At 39.6% G+C, this 18,120-nt stretch overlaps 1 protein-coding gene across 5 annotated transcripts in view; it reads left to right on the forward strand.

Annotated features, from left to right (window-relative positions):
• The window catches only part of KCNH1 (potassium voltage-gated channel subfamily H member 1), a 462,440-nt gene that overhangs the window by 320,422 nt on the left and 123,898 nt on the right, over positions 1–18,120 (forward strand). The gene's annotated exons all lie outside the window — the stretch shown is intronic.

An 18,120-nucleotide genomic window follows, 5' to 3' on the forward strand; every position in this document is an offset into this window, starting at 1 on the left:
TGCCCATGAAGCCAATTCTGAATGCAGGAAAGGGGAGACCTCAGGGTTATCTGAAGCATAGCTTGTGTGAAAGCAAGTAGTTGCAGACAAGTTTGCAAAGGCAGGTTGGAACTATATGTTTGGGCACCATGCTTAGGAGGATAGACTTGATGCTAAGTTTAGTGAGGGAACTCCTGAAGTTTGGAGCTAGAAATGACCAAAACAGTGTTTTGGGAAGATGGCTACGGAAATAGAAGCAGGATTAAAGGTGGTTTGGGAGGAACTGAAGAGAGGGCAAGGGCTTGGGAAGCTATTGAACTGTGGATCATTGAGAGAGAATGGTTCTGAATTCAAAAGGAGCAGCAGGAATGGAATAGAGAAAATGGAATCCAGAGACATCAGAAGAAGTTTTAAGTTAATTGAACTGAGAAGGGTGAGGAAAGGGATAGGCAGAAATGGTGTCACAATGTTTAGCCTGAGTGACAGGACTGATGAAAAATGTTGAAGGAGAGTTGGTAAGTGAGGGAGTTGGGCATTCAATCTGTGTGTTCTTTGACTGACCAATTGGCTGACTATCCACAGTGATTTCATTACTCTGCCAGGATTTAACCCAGGCAATAAGAGTTAAATGGTGGAAATAATTGAGTCGGTATAAATTCTTTAGCAAAAGCCAGTCCCTGTACTCTCGTTATATTTAATGAAGCTCTGAAAATGGTTTCATGGGCAAATCTAAGTGTCTTAGCCTGGTATAAGGCTTCCCGCCTGGCCCCTGCCTGCCTCTCCATCCTCATCTCTCACTGCTCTCCATCCATATCCCACGTCCCAGGGCTCTGAATCAGTTGCTTTTGCTTGAGAGTCTGCCTTCTCCACTTCCCTGCCATACCTCTAATTCCCATTTACCTTTCAAAATTTTTCTCTGGGCCCAATGCATGCCCTGCCCATCCCCATCGCCCCAGTCTAGACTGGGCACCCCTCCACAGCACCCTGACCATACCACATCTCTTTATCTATTCATCTGGGATGAGGTCCTATTGGACATTGCATCTGAGAGCTAGTGCCATTCCCCACCCAAGGGAGAGGCTTGCATATGTTTGTGAAATAAATGAAGAGATAGAGCTGGGCACAGTGGCTCATACCTGTAGCCCCAGGAACTCAGGAGGCTGAGGTGGGAGGATTACTTGAGCCACGGAGTTCGAGGCTGCAATGAGCTATGATCATGCCACTACACTCCAGCCTGGGTGACAGAGTAAGACCCCATCTCTTTAAATAAATAAATAAATAAATAGCTGGAGTTAGTCTATTGGACCAAGTGGTTGTCCAAAAGCCTACTCCATTTCAAATTAAATAGTCGTACAGCTTCAATTTCCAAAGAGGGCATATGATCTGCAATTTTTTAGCTGGAGTGTACTGCTGCTGATTAAATAGCCAGTTGTGAAATCCACCCCACTTCTCCACATTCCTTCCAGTTTCCCCCTAAGTTTCACTCCTCCTGGCTCTCCTGTGTGGCAAATATGTGCTCACCCACTACAGATGTTGCTGCATGGACCACCAAGATGATCGTGGCCAAACTGCAGTTTATAGGTGATACATGGTGAGGTCTAGAAATGAAAAAACTTTATTATTCTGACACCATACGCTGACCTGCTGTTCTAACCAGGGAGGATCAGGGGCATCCCAAGTGAGGGATGGGGTGGGAATGGTCTACATGAGTGGATTCTCTACAGAGAATTTTAAAATATTAATATACCAATTGAAAGTTGGTCTAATTTTTATTATTACTCTTTGCTATGGACTGAATGGTGATATCAGTTCCATTATGTATCTCCCTTCCCCAATTCATATGTCAAAGCCCTAATCCCCAGTGTGATGGTATCGTAAGGTGGGGCCTTTGGTAGGCCACCAAGATGATTGTAATCAAACATCAGTTTATAGGTAAAACAAGGTGAGGTTCAAAGCACTCTAGTGATTCACCTGAAATCTCACAGCTCCCAGATCATTTTTCATTACCCATTAGTATGATTTGAAAAACTTAAGATGGTATGATTTAAGTGCTCTACATTGGTTTCCTATTGCGCTATAATAGATTAACATGAACTTGGTGGCTTAAAACAACACAAATTTATTCCCTTATAGTTCTGGAGGTCAAAAGTCTAAAATCAAAGTGTCAGCAGGGCTGTGCTCCTACTGGAGGCTTCAGGGGAAGAATCTGTCCCCTGGTCTTTCTCAGCATCTAGAGGCCACCTATATTCCTTGTCTTGTGTCACCGTCCTCACATCATTCCAGCCTCTTGCTTCAGTCATCATATCTCCTACTTCTGCCTTTGACCTTTTTCCCCTCCCCATTGTAAAGACCTTTGTGATTACTTTTGATCCATCTGGATAATCCACAGTAATCTTCTCATCCCAAGATCCTTAATCAATCCGCAAAGTTCCTTTCTGTTTTGTTTTGTTTTTTGAGACAGAGTCTCTCTCTGTCGCCCAGGCTGGAGTGTAGTGACATGATCTCGGCTCACTGCAACCTCTGCCTCCTGGGTTCAAGCAATTCTCCTGCTTCGTGCTCCCGAGTAGCTGAGACTACAGGTGCGTGCCACCATGCCTGGCTAATTTTTGTATTTTTAGTACAGACAGGGTTTCACCATGTTGGCCAGGCTGGTCTTGAACTCCTGACCTCATGATCCACCCGCCTCAGCCTCCCAAAGTGCTGGGATTACAGGCATGACCCACCGCACCCAGCCACAAAGTTCCTTCTACCCTGTAAGGTAACATAGTCATAGGTTCTAGGAATTAGGATTATTAAAAGGATGTGGACATCTTTGGGTAACTATTGTTTTCTGTCTACTACATGCTCGTTAAGGTAATTATAAAATGTTTTCTCAAACTAGTTCTCAAGTTAATAAAATGCTGATGTTTAAGTTGAAACAGACATAACATTTCTGTATGAGTTATCTATTCCTCTGTGAAAACTACCCCAAAATGTAGAGGCTTAAAACAACAACAATAATTTATCTTTCTGGCTTCCATGGATGAAGAATTTGGGAGCAGCCCGGTTGCAGTCAGATATTGGCTATTGCTTCTGTTATCTGAAGGCACGATTTGGCTGGAGGAGCCACTTCCAAGATGGCTCCTTCACATGATGTGCATCTCCTTGGGGCTGGTTGAGTGTCTTCATGTCATGACCACTGGCTTCTCCCAGAGCAAGCAATCCAGAAGAACGATTCAGAAGCCAAAATCCCTTTTTGTGAACTAGACTAGGATGATTATTTTTTCCTAAGCACTATTACAGTCTTGGTAGCTACACCAAGTCAACTGTTCTGTGGTGGTGCTGTGGTGAATGGAAAACCCAGAGAATTTCATCAACAGCAACACTATTAACAGAAGAGTAGAAGCCAATGATTTCTAATGGTTATTTTTTTTTGACAAGTTTATCATAGTGTATAAATACCCCATCAAACAGCTAAATACAAATTGAATGCTGTTTTTTTTTTTCCTAAACTTTTTTTCTAACTACTAGTCACTGCTTAGCTTAATTTTCAGGTTTCTCTCTACTCTCAGGATAGCCATGATTGCCTTGGAGCCGCAGTAATTGAGGGCAGGAAGCTGGTCTGAGGTGTCACGGCAGACACTCAAATCTTGGCTGTTCAGAGCCCATGTGAAGGCTCGCTTCCCTCCTCCTGACAGTTGGCCAGTCTTCCTAAGCCATCTCTCTTCCTGAAGAATAATGACCTGAGTTCAAGGCTTAAAATCACCTTTTTCTCTACACATTTCTCCTTTATCCTTCCTCTTTCAAGTAAGAAAAAGGGAAAAATAAAGACTGTCGTATTTTCCTAGACTCCGCAAAATCTGACTCTAGCCTATGATTACTTCCTCTCAGCTAGGAAAAAGTTGCTGTATCAACTTAGTTACTAATTTCTTCAATTAACTCTTCCTCCTATTTTTTTTTTTAAATCATTAGTACCCAGTTAGCATTAAGCACATCTTTGGCTAAGCCTATTGTTTTATAATCTGTTTTATAAAGACATTACACTCTTTTCCTTAAACATATTAAAATACTTTAACTTAACGAGACTTTTAAAAAATAAGGCATCCAGTGGTTACTTGCAAACTAAATTAGAGGCTCACAGACGTGGATGAGGTAATGGTGCCTGTAAGAGTTATAAGAAGTTTAAAAAAATCTACTTGCTCACCCACTTCTCATCACACTGCTGGCTATAGGTAAACCTGAGAAAACATAATTTTTAGAAAGCTTTTCTGGTGATTCTAATATTCCCCTGGTTGAGAACAATAGTCATTGTCGTTCCAGGTAGGTAGGGCCCATCTGGGTTTTGTTGGTTACCACATATGAGCTACATTTAGGGATAGAGTGGGGAAGTCTTATGTGTTGGTTCTGGGAAGCTTTTGGAAGAATTATGTTTTGAGCTATATCTAGAATAGTAATAACATAGCAAAAAAACTGACATGTGTTGAACACATACTACATGGGGCACTTTATATATATCATCAAATTTAATCCTCACCAAAATCTTACTATAAGGCAGATGGTATTATCTCCTTTTTACAGATGAGGAAAACTGAACTCACACTAAGTGTTTTGCTCCAAGTCACACAGCAAGTAAGTAGCAGGGTCGGGATAGTCAGTGTGACTGCAAAGCTCTGATTACTATGATGCAGTAGATTTGGTAGAAGGGAAACAGCAGAGATTCATGATGTGGGTAATGGCAAGAGAATTATTTCCTACCTGATTAAAATCTTTGTGAATGAGAAATATGTAGGCTTATAAGACGTCTTTAAAGTCAGTTATGGACATCACTATTAGGCTGGAAATTGTGTTTCTAGCACCAAGAAGATGAGAAAAGCCAAGTTTTTATCATCATGAATAAACCCTGTATAATATCATCCATTTCAAGTTTTCTAAATACATAATCATATATTAGAGCTCAAAGGGAGTTTAGGCCCCCTTTGAGCCCCAAGGAGTCCTGCTTCTTGTCTGACTTCCTCATTTGACAAGTTTGTTTACTCAAGGAAAAGCAGCAGAGCATAGAGCAGTAGTTCTCAAATCAGGACGAATTTGCCTTCTAAGAAATGCATGGCCATCAATGTCTGGAGACACCTTCATTTCACAACTGGGATGTGCTTTTAGCATCTAGTAGATAGAGGCCAGGGATGTCCCTAAACATGCTGCAATGCACAAGACAGTGTCTCACACCAAGTAATTGGCCACAAATGTCAATGCTGCTGAGGCTGAGAAGCACTGGTGCAAAGGTTCAGGGCATAGATTTTGTATCCAAACTTCCTAGGTTTGAATCTAGCTCTATGTATGCTTACTAACTATGTGACTTTGGCCAAGTTACTTAAACTCTCTGTGTCCCATGTGCAAATGAGACTAATGATAGTCCCTATCTCATAGGCCTGCTAAGAGATTTAAATGAGTCAGTATACGTAAGCATTAGGACAGTATCTAGCACACAGTTGACATGTGTGTTTATTGTTTAGAGAGGCATTTGATGCAATGGTCGACTAGTTTCAAAGCCAACCTGCTGGGTGTTTTCTTCCATCTATTACTGGCTGGGTGACTTTGGGGAAGTCACTTAAACATTTTTGACTAGATTCTTTATCAGTGAAATGGATATCATGAATCTACCATTAAGATAAATTATGTATGCAAAGTGGTCAGAACAATGACTCATACATGATAAGAGCTATATAAGCATCAGTTGTTATTATTATTCATTTATTCATTGATTAAACAAATATTTAGGCCTTCTATGCCCAAAGAGTGAAAGTCACTTGTCATTTGTCCTCAGCAACAGAGTCAGGATTAGGACCACTGACTTATACAAGATGAATAGTTTTGTCAGATATGATAGGCTCACAACTCTCTACTTCTTGGCATCCTGTGTGGTAGAAGATTGGGGGATCTATTATTTTGAGTAATTATTATTTTGGAGGCAATATGGAGAAGAGGCACTATAACTTACAGTGTCACTTAGCAACTAAAGGATTCCAATTCTGCTTTTGATAAACCAAGAGACTCATGGTTATTCAGTATGGAAAATCAACAAATGCTAGAGGTACTGAGATTAGAGTTGGCAAAAATTAGCAAGGTGATTTTAATTTATTTTTATTATTGAAAGAAGTATTTCTTTAAAAGCCACTGTCTGTCCAATTATTATGATGTTTCAATGTAGTTCGCCATGGTGATAGTAGTGGCTTCTGAAAAGTTTTTCACTTCTATTTTTGTTTTGAGATTTAGAAGAAAAATAAACGTCGAGTTTTGTGAGAGTTTCTAACTTAAAAGTAGATGTAACTACTATTGGAAAATGGGCCTAGTTAAGATTAACATGCTTGTTTAAATGACTTTTAAAATTATGTGTTATTTTAAATGGCTTTGTTAATTAGATTCCTCTTGATGACTCATATTGGAGAAAAATAAACTTAGAGCTCTCATTAGGAAGTAAAGCAAGACCTGGGTTTGCAAACCTGCAAGCCAGTCTACCTTTAGCCATGTGCGTTGTAACTAAATGGTTGTCTCTTTGCAATCAAGAACTCAGAGAGCTCAAAATAAGTAAAAGTAGCAAATTATCTGAAGACCTTTTCAACCTGTTTCTGACCTTCTTGATTCATTTGCAGAAGTAATTGCCTATGGAAATTGCTGTGCTTTTATCTGTGGTGCTATTAAAACACTGGTTGAAATGAGGTGGCACAGACTGCATTGTTAATGGGTTACCGTGGAGCAGGAGCTGTTGTTTTATTCGACAGATGAGAAGTAGCTGAAAATAACCTTCTGTCTCCCCTGTAAGAACTGTGCTTGTTAAGTGACATTCACCAACACGGCCGAGTTTGAATGTGGTGTAGGAATTCATGCTATTCTTAGCAGGTTATTAAATGAGAGTTTTTAGGCTTCTCTTGTTATAAAATAGGGAATGTATCTGTTTTATATTCTCTGTTTCGGGGAGCTTCTTTCTATGCCTATGGCAATGGCTGATGAGTTGAAGAGAAATGAGGGGATAGTGCTGGTGTAACCGAAATGCAGGGTTAATCGCTCGCCGCTTGCAGAGTCTGATTAACAAGAGTGAGATCTGGTAAAAAGAAAGTGACTTATTTCCAAAGCTGGCTTAGAGGAAGAAGCACAGATGTCCCGCCTTTAAATATACCACTTTGCTTTTGGAACAGAAATCAGACACTTTAAAAAGGCAGGGGAGGAAGTGAGCAAGGGTGTGGGATCTGTGTGTTACCTCCAGTGCCTTATCTACTGGGTGGTTTAGCTGGTGACTGCTGGCACCTTCGTGGGCAGGACTAGGCCAAAAGCGCCCCAGGTGGGATGGAGTTTCATATCTTGAGTCAGTCTCCTGGTAGGGGGAGTTCATAGAAATCAGCTGCTATCTCAAGGCAACCTCCTGGTGGCCTGGTGGATGAAAGTTCTGTAGTGGTCATGGTTCAGTCTGTAAATTGACTGTTAACTCTTCAGGAGTTAGGTGAACTAGCCCTGTAGAGAGTATCTGGTGGAGTGGGGCGGTGGTAATAAAAGGGTATTTTTGCATTTGTAAAGGGCTAAGTAAGAAGTGGGGAAAGAGAAAAAATTAATTAAACCATCTCTTAGAAAAATGGGGCTACTCGGTTCCGCTGGCAGGAAATTTAGAGCTGAGTGTAGTTATTTCCATCAAGGTGTTGCTAATCTGTGGGATGGTTCTCTCATTCTCACCTGGCTTCATGGCCATTGTCCTGTCCAGTAGAGTAAGGTTAACTACCTTCAGAGTCTCCTTATGCATTCTCAATATGGCCCAGTATCTTTTTTTGTTCATCTGGCCATCCTCCCTCCTTGAGGGAGGGCATTATACTAAAACCTTATTAAGGAAGTACTGAGTATTTATTGGTATAGCATAAACCAGTGTTTCTCAAACTTTAACATGCCTCAGAACCACCTGCAGAATTTGAAAAGAACAAATTTCTCAGTCTCACCCCCAGAGATTCTGATCCAGTAGGTCTGGGGTAGGCCTGAGAATTTGCATTTCTACCAAATGCCCAGATGTTGTGATGCTGCTGTTCCAGCATCACACTCTGAGAAGCCCTTGGATCATTGAACCAGAGCAAACTCACCTCTTTGAGACAGTCTCTTCAGTAGCTTGTCAACAGCATTAACAAATTGAATGCACCCACTGAATGCAGAGGAAGATGCCTCTGAAGTGACTCCACCAAAATTTCCACACTCCAGAAACTCTTCTATTTAAGGAAAAGCACAGGCCAACTTATCACAGTAGGGTATAATCATTCAAAGCCAAGAGCTGAAGAAACCAGAATCCAGAGATGATTGATGGAAAAATATGAACACTGGGTGGTTCAGGAAAGAAAACTAAGATTTACTGTGAATCTGTTCCATCCAGCATTGTGTTTGACATTTGTCATGTTAATTAATTGACTATTCCCAGCCACCCTAAGAAGTGAGGATTATCTTTCCCCTTTCATAAATGGGAAAACTGAGGCTCTCATGACTTGACTTAGTGGCAGGGCCATGAATTCCATTCCAGTGCTGCTTTCTCATCAGAACCTGAGTTATTTTTACTATACCATGCTGCTTCCCAGAACAGCACATGACATATCTGAGTATTTAATGTTTGTTGAATTAAGACATCTGATGATAAAGTTAGTGAGGTAATATTTCCAGGAAATAACTTTAGAGAAAATTCTTTAGTCTTTAATTATCCTGCTGTTAATTATTATTATTACTTATTGAGCATGTATTATGTGCAAGGTACTATGATAAGCATTTTATATATTATCCCACTTATTAAAAAATATAAGGTAATTATTTATTATATATAAAGAAATTTAAAGAGAGTAAGTGATTATCCTGAAGTGGGTAGTGGAGCCAGTATTCCAAATTGCATCTCTTGTCTCCAAAGCATAGACTCAGCATTCTCCTGTGCATCCTCCTCCTATGCTGGATTGATCTGCTAGCATGGCAATGAGTAGATTCTTCTTTTTCCTCCCATTGTTACTACTTGTATTGGTCCATTTTCATGCTGCCAATAAAGACATACCTGAGCCTGGGTAATTTATGAAAAAAAGTGGTTTAATGCACTCACAGTTCCGTGTGGCTGGGGAGGCCTCACAATCATGGTGGAAGGCAAAAGGCACATCTTACATGGTGGCAGACAAGAGAGAAAACTTGTGTGGGGAAACTTCCATTTATAAAACCATCGGATCTCATGAGACTTATTCACTATCACAAGAACAACGTGGGAAAGACCCACCCTCATGATTCAGTTACCCTTCACCAGGTCCCTCCCACAACACGTGGGAATTATGGTAGCTACAATTCAAGATGAGATTTGGGTGAGGACACAGCCAAACCATATCACTACCCATTTCTGCCCAGGCAGTGAGTTTCTTGGCTATGGCTTTTAAATTACAGGAAGTAATTTAAAAGTTAGCTGCTAGTTGCCATGCCAATATAAACACTATCCTCACACTTACTCCATCAATATCACATTAGAAGAAACAAAAGCAACAACAACAGTAAAGACCAAAAACTACATTAACAAAATTAGATGTGTTGCTCTTACATGGGCTGGATGAAATTGAATAAGGACTAAGTCTGGTTCTCAGGTCTTATTTCCTACCCCCTCACACTCTCCCCTTGTCTACACTTACTCTTCAGCCCCTCCTCATCCATGAATAGCTTCATTCAAAATCACTAAATATGTAGTCAGTATTTCAGCTAATACGTCAAAGTTCTTAGTGTTTATGGATTTTAGAGATTCCTTTGAAGGCCTCTGTGCATGATGAGCTTAGTTTAAAACATCTCTCTTCCGGACCCCAATATTGTTTGGCAATGATAAATTTTGAGTCTGTGCAATTAAAAGGCAGCAGTCTTTTAATTCAATTCAGGTTAGTGTTCTAGGTTACTGTCTTCATGACATGCTGTCCAATGTGTGTCAACTGTCATGACAGTTGACTAGGATGATTAACTGAAAGAGTAAATAACATCGGGAGTCTCTATGTACCAGCGCAGTATTCTGGATATTTCACACAGTATCTCATTTAATTCTGCCAACAACCCAGGGGGAAGCAAGCAGACATTTCTCTTTTTATTAGATTGACAGGAACAGGGGGAAAAGAAGTAAAGTTATTTGCCTCTGACCACACAGTTCTAAGCAGCTGAGCTGGAATTTGAACCCAGAAGAGTATAACTCTGAAGACCCCATCTTTCCTTCCTTATCAAGAGAAATGTTGTGAGTGCAGAAGTCACCTATAGGGATTTGCTTGGCTTCCCTTAACATAGAAAGCAGAAAATTTAACTTGTGAGCTCCTTCTCTGCCTTTTTAGACTCTATTTGCTCTATCTCATTATTGACTTGGAAGTGAGAGAATGTCTCTGGACCACTTTGAGTGCTCAGTGCCAATGATGTATGTGTTAATGACACTCCCTCCCTGCACCCTGCATAGCCAACAGCACAGCTACCTGACTTAATGAGCAGTTCATCCTAATCAAATGACTAATGGGGAATTAAGAATGATAAGACTGGAGATTTTGTTTTAAGGGAAATTCATATGAGTTTTTTCTTTTTTAGCAAAAAAGGGAACATATTAAGTCTCCTTAAAATAAGCAGCAGTAAGGTGTAATCTTAATGGATATTGAATTTCAGGCACTATCTGGCTTAAAAGCAGAGATTGGAAAGGGCTTCTGCTTTCTCAGTTTTGCCTGTTGGCATCTATGAAACCTCAGGGTGGCAGGATAGTAAGACTAGTAGAGTTGAAGTGAGGGGAGATAGAAAAAGAAACAGAGAGCAAAGGAGGGTGTTAAAGTCTATATTTAGAAAATATATAGTGGCTCTTAATAGGTAAGTCACTTTTTCTTTTCAATTTGCCTATCCTTATTCCAGAAAAGGTGATCAATGAATAATCCAGTCAGCCTTGGCTGTTAAGAGCAAGTCAAAACCAACATTTATGTTCCTAGAGCTTGACAACATATTCTGAAATACAAGAAGGAGTTGCAATAGAAGTTAGAGAATCATGGTACCACTCTTCTCAAAGTTCTTAGCAGTAAAAGTATCACCTGGGATCTTGTTAGAAATATATGTTCTCTAGGGCCCACTCATGACTTACCAAATCTACTTTGGAGGTGAGGTCCCAGAATGGGTTTAAAGGCTTTCCACATGATTCTGATACACACTGAAGTTTGAGAATGGATGATTTAGTGGCTACAGGTTGTGGCTGGAGTCAGACAGATCCTGGGTTCTGGCCTTGCTACATATTGCATTATTTCTTTGATCTTGGGCCTCGGTTTCCTTACCTGCTAAATAGTGACAATATCTACCTTGAGGTGGTGGTGTTATTTATCATTACTATTTTGCTCTGAGCACTTGACTTTGCGGGTTTGGAAACCATTTTTCACTTTCATATGGGGCACATCGGGCCAAAGCCAGTAATTCCTGAAGCCTTTGCAAGCCATTGATAATGCTTTTGCTGTAATGGCTGGCTGAATGCACATGTTTATATCTGATTACCCCTGAAACCCCACAAAAGCAACAGCAAAGAGGAGTCTTTTTTATGAGCATAAATCCATAAAGACAAAAAGAATGAGAGGAGAGATAACAGCAACACAAATTTGAAAGCTGGAAAGCAATGAATGACTTGGTAGACCCCATAAAGCTAAACCCTAATGTGACAGAAGGGAAATCTGAAAAATAATTTGATTTGCAACAGAGCTCCCAAAAAATTTTCACCAGAACCCCCACTCAACTATTAGTGACAGTAAGTACCTCTACAAGTGGAGGTGAAGGTGGAGCTAAGGAAAAGGGGGCCGGTTAAAAATTTGCTTAGCAAGTATTTAGGCCCACAGATGTCTTTCTCATTCTGTGCAGTTGGGTCATTGCGCCTCCTGACATTCATGAAACCTGGTTTATTCTTTAGAGGTAGTCTCTGGACTGGGGGACAACAGGCACAGTGAAACAGAGGTAGTATATGAAAATAAGAATTAAGGGGAACTTTGTACACTGAATATTGAAACCTTCAACCTTTCTCTCCCTCACTTAATTGCTGAATATTGCCAGCATTCTTGACAGCAAATTGAGTCTTCTTTGAGCAGTCCAAAAGGACAGTCCTAAAGTTGGTAGCATCATGGATTCTTCAACACAAACTCTAGCCAGGTCAGTCTACAGTGAATTCTCACAGTTGACAACGTCTACTCATTCACTTAAAGCTTTTAATCAGTTTTCTAGGGCCCCACTCTTAAATATGAGTGGATATCTAAGGATTACCATATATTTCTAAGAAGAAAGGCAGACAAACATGCACATAAATAAATGAGGAAACAAAGACTAAGCAAAGAGAAGTCAACTTAAAAATAGGCTTATCATTGATATCCTTTGAGAAAATAGGAGAAGATATTACATCTAAGAAAAAACAGAATGCAATTAAAAAGGAACATTCAGACAATGAAAAAAATCTCATGGAAATTAAAGTATAATATCAAATGAAGATTCAATAATAGAGCAAAAGCTGAAGAAATTTCTCATAAAATTATAGAAATAGGAAGAGAGAAAAATAAGAAAATGAGATCAATCTAGGAGTCCAACATCTGCATCACAGGAGGCCAGGGAAAAGAAAATATAGAAATGGAGGGGAAGAAATTATCAAAGAAATAATCCAGGAAAATTTTCTTGAAATGAAGTGCATACATTTCCAGATTGAAAGGGTTTAGCACAATGGATGAAAATGGAACCATAGCAAAAAGGTGCATTATTACAAATTTTCACCTTGTAGAAAGCGTTTCTAAGAGAGAAAAAAAACAGGTTATAATATGAAGGACAAGGGATCCTACTGGTTCTGACTTCTCAATAGCAAGATAAGGCTGGAGAAATGCTTCCAAAATCCAGAGAGAAATGATTTCCACTTTAGAATTCTACACCAAGCTAAGCTATTAATTGAATATAAGAGTAGACATGTTAGGTCTCAAAAAACTTTGTTCCCATATATCCTTTTTTTCAGAAAGCTATTAGAAGATGTCTCATAAAAAAGAGAGAAAGGGGTAAACCAAGAAAGAGGAAGACAGGAGATGCAGGAATAAGGGGCTCTAACCTAAATAAGTGAAGAAACTTCCTAGGTTGCTGATGAAGAGTGAGAACTAGAAATAAAACTCTAAGTCCCTTCACTAACTGAACAGACCTTCTCTTGGCCAAGGGGACTTCAGAGAAGCCTTGGAAGCTGAGTTCCTGGCCATAATAGGATGAGAGGTTAAACATGCCTTGTTATAACCCCTATCTCATTAAACACCCTTAGTCTTTCTTCCCTAAGACTAAACAGAAACCAGCCCATTTGAAAGACTCCACCACTGATAATCACTGATGCTGCTCCTCCCTTTTGTGATTTTCACAAAACAGCTGAACTGGATTCCTTCCTGATAAGAGACCACTCACTACAGAGTGGTTCTGGCTAGTCTATGGAGGATGCACAGTGAGGGTTTTCATGTACTCTGCTTTAAAAACTCCATCCTTGGTTCATGCTAATGCTGCCATTTTTTGAACATGAGTCCCATGGGGAAGCATGTAACTCAGTTGTTCACATGCATGTTTCTCTTTTTATGAATATTCATGGTCCCTCCTATAGCTTATTTAATATATATATTTGGCCACCCCATTCACCATACATCTTTGTCTTATTCTTCTCCCTCTTGAAGTGTCTGCTTCTGGTTTCTGGCTGGAGGCTATGCTTCCCAGCCTGTCAGAACAGCCCCCTGCAAGCTGCAATCCTTTATGAGAAATAAAGCTCTCCTTTCCAAATTTATGAACCTTGTAATTTTCAGTTCACAGGAAAGATTCACACAAATGGCAATGGCACAGTTCAGAAGCTTCCAGGAAAAATTTAAGAAAATGAAATTGATAAAGATATGTGTTTTTGCTGCACCCTCCCTCCCTCCCTCCCCCCTCCCCAGCCAAATTCCGTATAGTTATTTCTAATTAAGGGCTGGAGAATACTATCTTTTTTTTTTCTTTCTTTCTGGGTAGGAATCGCTGTGATATAGTATAAACTCTAAACCACTGAAATATGAAAGAAACCCCTTCTTCTCCAAATCAGCATTTTGCCTTGAGGTTGGGGGAGGCCTCCTTCCTTTCTGAAAATAGAAGGACCCAAAGAATCCACATTTGGAGGCATCCATAACACCTTGTGCACTGAGAGGTTCGTTCTTGCTTTTTTAGTTTCCTGACAGTGGTGTTACAATCTCCCTCCCTTCCTCTCTACATCACACTGATGTATCTATTCAGGTGACAACTGGACTTACATGTCTTCTCTCCCAGTTAGGTTTTTAGTATTTAAGGTGTAATGCTTTATATATAAGATACCAATATAAATTAAATGTTACGTGCATGAAAAACATGTAATTCCCCTTCATATAAAATTAGGGGCTGGCCATGGTAGCTCACATCTGTAATTCCAGCACTTTGGGAGGCTGAGGTGGGAGGACTGCTTGAGGCCAGGAGTTCGAGACCAGCCTGGGCAACATTGTGAGAACATGTCGCTATTTTATTAAAAAAAGAAAAAGGAAAAAAAATTAAGGAAGGGGCATTGAGAGAAGAATTATCCACCTTTAATGTAATAATATTTCATAATAGTAATTGTAATTGAGCAAGGGCCTCCTGAGGACCCTTAACCTTCCAGAATGCCTCAGAAGCAACCTAGAACAAGAGCAGCCCTGAGCTGTAAATGATGGTTGTCCATCCCTGCTTGATGTCTGACCTGCTGCCTGGTTCTCTCAGATCATGGACAGGAAAGCTATTCTTACTATATTGATTTGGTGTAACTATTGTTTTAGGCTCAAGATTAAATTAATTTTCTGGGAGCCATCCTAAAAAGAGGCACATCTACTCTTTTCCTGTGACCCCTGGTTCATTGTGAATCAGAAAACAGAGCTGAAGCAGGACTGCCCACATAGGCTTGTTGAGTTAGAGTCAGACTCACTGGAAAAAGACAACTAGCCCATCTCCTGGGAGGATGGTTAGTTCTGACCACACTTCATGTCACTATTGGCATGGAGGAGGCAGGACCTTCAACTGCATTGTTATGAGGCTACCTATGAGCTTAGAAGAGCAGGTGTCTGCTTTTTGTCCGGCTCCTTTTGTTCAGATTGACACCACTCCCTGGTACTTTTCCAGAGAACTCTTTGATCCTTGTTTATAACTCTCTTTTGGTGGGTTTGTGTCCTCAGTCCTTCCCTTATCTCTAGATCCATGCATTTCTCTCTTATTTTTTTGCCTCCCATAGTATGTCAGCTAACACTGAATAAGATTACTTGGAAGAAATGGTTGTGGTACATCCATACAATGGGATAGTATTCATCAACTAAAAGGAAGGAACTATTGAAACATGCAACAACTTGGAAGATTTTGATGAGTGAAAAAAGAAAATCTCAAAGGGTCACATACTGTGTGATTCCATTTCTATAACATTATTATTATTATTATTATTATTATTTATTTATCTTTTTGAGACAGAGTCTCACTTTGTCACCCACCCAGGCTGGAGTGCAGTGGCACAATCTTGGCTCACGCAACATGCACCTCCCAGGTTCAAGTGATTCTTATGCCTTAGCCTCCCAAGTTGCTGGGACTACAGGCATGTGCCACCATGCCTGGCTAAATTTTTTTTTTGTTTTTTTAGTAGAGACAGGGCTTTGCCATGTTGACCAGGCTGGTCTTAAACTCCTGGCCTCAAGTGATCTGCCCGCCTTGGCCTCCCAAAGTGCTGGGATTACAGGCATGAGCCACTGTGCCTGGCTTTTATAACATTCTTAAAATGACATAATTATAATAAAGGAGAAAAAAGTTGTGATTGCTGAGGGACCATAAAGGGGAAGCACAAGGAAATCTCTGTGGTGATAGAAGAATTCTGTATTTTGAATGTAGTGTTGGTTAGATGAATCTACACATGTGATAAAATGACACAGAACTATACATATACTTTATAGCAATATCAGTCTGTTCTTGATATTGTGCTGTAAGATGTAATTAATGGGGGAAACTGGGTGAAGGGTACACAGAATTTTTCTGTACCATCTTGGCAACTTCTTGTGAATTTTTTTTTTTTTTTTGAGATGGAGTCTTGCTCTGCCACCCAGGCTGGAGTGCAGTGGTGTGATCTTGGCTCACTGCAACCTCTGCCTCCTGGGTTCAAGCGATTCTCCTGCCTCAGCCTCCCAAATAGCTGGGACTACTGGTGTGCACCACCATGCCCGGCAAATTTATATATATATATATATTTTTTTTTTTTTTTTTTTAGTAGAGATGGGGTTTCACCATACTGGCCAGGCTGGTCTCGAACTCCTGACCTCAGGTAATCCGCCTGCCTCGGTCTCCCAAAGCTTCTTGTAAATTTCTAATTATTTCAAGTAAAGTGTTTGCTTTTCTTATTTAAAAAGAGACATGAACTATTATTAAACAATACATGCAGTAACATGGATGAATCCCAAAATACTCTGAATCAAATAAACCAAAGAAGAGTACAAAAGAAAAAAAATAAGTACAATGAGCTACATCAAAGCTAAAACCTTTTGTGCTGTAAATGATACCACCAAAAATGATACCACAACCCATGGGATATGAGAAAGTATTTTCAAATCACTTATCGGAGAAGGGACTTGTATCCAGATTATATAAAAGGGTTCTTAGAACCCAACAATAAAAAAAAAATTGAAAAATGGGCAAAGATTTGATTTCTCCAAAGAAGATATATAAATGACCAATAAGCACATGAAAAGAAGCTTAACATCATTAGCTGTATGGAAATGCAAATCAAAACCACAATGAGATGGCAAGTCATACTCACCAGAAAGGTGATAATTGAAAAAGACACAATAACAAATGTTAATGAGGATATTGAGACACTGGAACTCTTATAGACTGCTGGCAGGAATGTAAAGTGGTGCAGTTACTTTGGAAATCAATTCTGCAATTTCTCCAACATGTTAAACATAGTAACCGTATGACCCAGCAATTTCACTCCTAGGTATATACACAAAAGAATTGAAAATATGTTCACATAAAAACTTGCACATGAATGTTTGTAATAGCCAAAAAGCAGAAACAACCCAAATGCCCATGAACTGATGAATGGATAAATGAAATGTGGAATATCCACACAATAGAGTAGTGTTCAAATTAAAAAGGAATGAAGTACTGATACATGCTACAACATGGGATGAAGCTGGAAAACATTATGTTAAGTGAAAAGCTAGTCATGGAAGACCACATATTATGTGATTTTAACTTATATGGGAATCAATAGAGATAGAAAGTAGGTTAGCAGTTGCCTAGGGCAAGGGGCTTGGGAGGAAATGGAGAATGATTGTTAATGGGTATGGGGTTTATTTTGGGAGGAATATATTCTAAACTTAGATTGCGGTGATGGTTGCACAACTCTGTAAATATACTGAAGACCATTGAATTTTGTACTTTAAATGGATACATTTTATGGTGTATGAATTATATCTTAATAAAAGATGTTAAAAAGAGTACGTACTGTATGATTCCATGTATATAAAATTCTAGAAAATGAAGGTTAATCTGTGTTGCCAGAAGAGAGATCAGTGGTATTTTGGAGATGGCAGGTGGAAAGCAGGTGGGGATGGGAGGGAGGGATTACAAAGAGGCATGACACAGCTTTTGATGGTGATGGATATGTTCACTATTTTGATAGTGGTGATGATTTTATTGGTGTATATATGTCAAAACATAGCAAATTATATACTTTAAGCATGTGCAGTTTATTATATATCAATAATAACTCATCTTTTAAAAAGCCAGAGCAAAAATGTGTGAAATTTGACAAATATTTATTAAGTACTGGTATAGTGTTAGATCCTAGGGATACAACGGCAAGGAAAAGATGGATTCAGCCTTCAAGCAACTCACACTGTCAGGGAACAGGCAAAGAAAGAAGCACGTGATTGCAAAATGGTGTAATATGAGTTCTATAGAAATATGTCTGGTAAATCATGGTCACACTCGTGGTGACAGATGGAGGGCAAAAGGTGTATAGGAAGACTTCCTGGAAGCAGTGGCTTTTGAGCTCAGCATTGAGCAATGGAAGTTAGAGGTAGAAGGTTGGGTTTTGTAATAACATAATGGTCCTTCTTCCTAATGCAAATGTAG

This window comes from Pan paniscus, chromosome 1, assembly GCF_029289425.2.
Source record: "Pan paniscus chromosome 1, NHGRI_mPanPan1-v2.0_pri, whole genome shotgun sequence".
NCBI classification, from domain to species: Eukaryota; Metazoa; Chordata; class Mammalia; order Primates; family Hominidae; genus Pan; species Pan paniscus.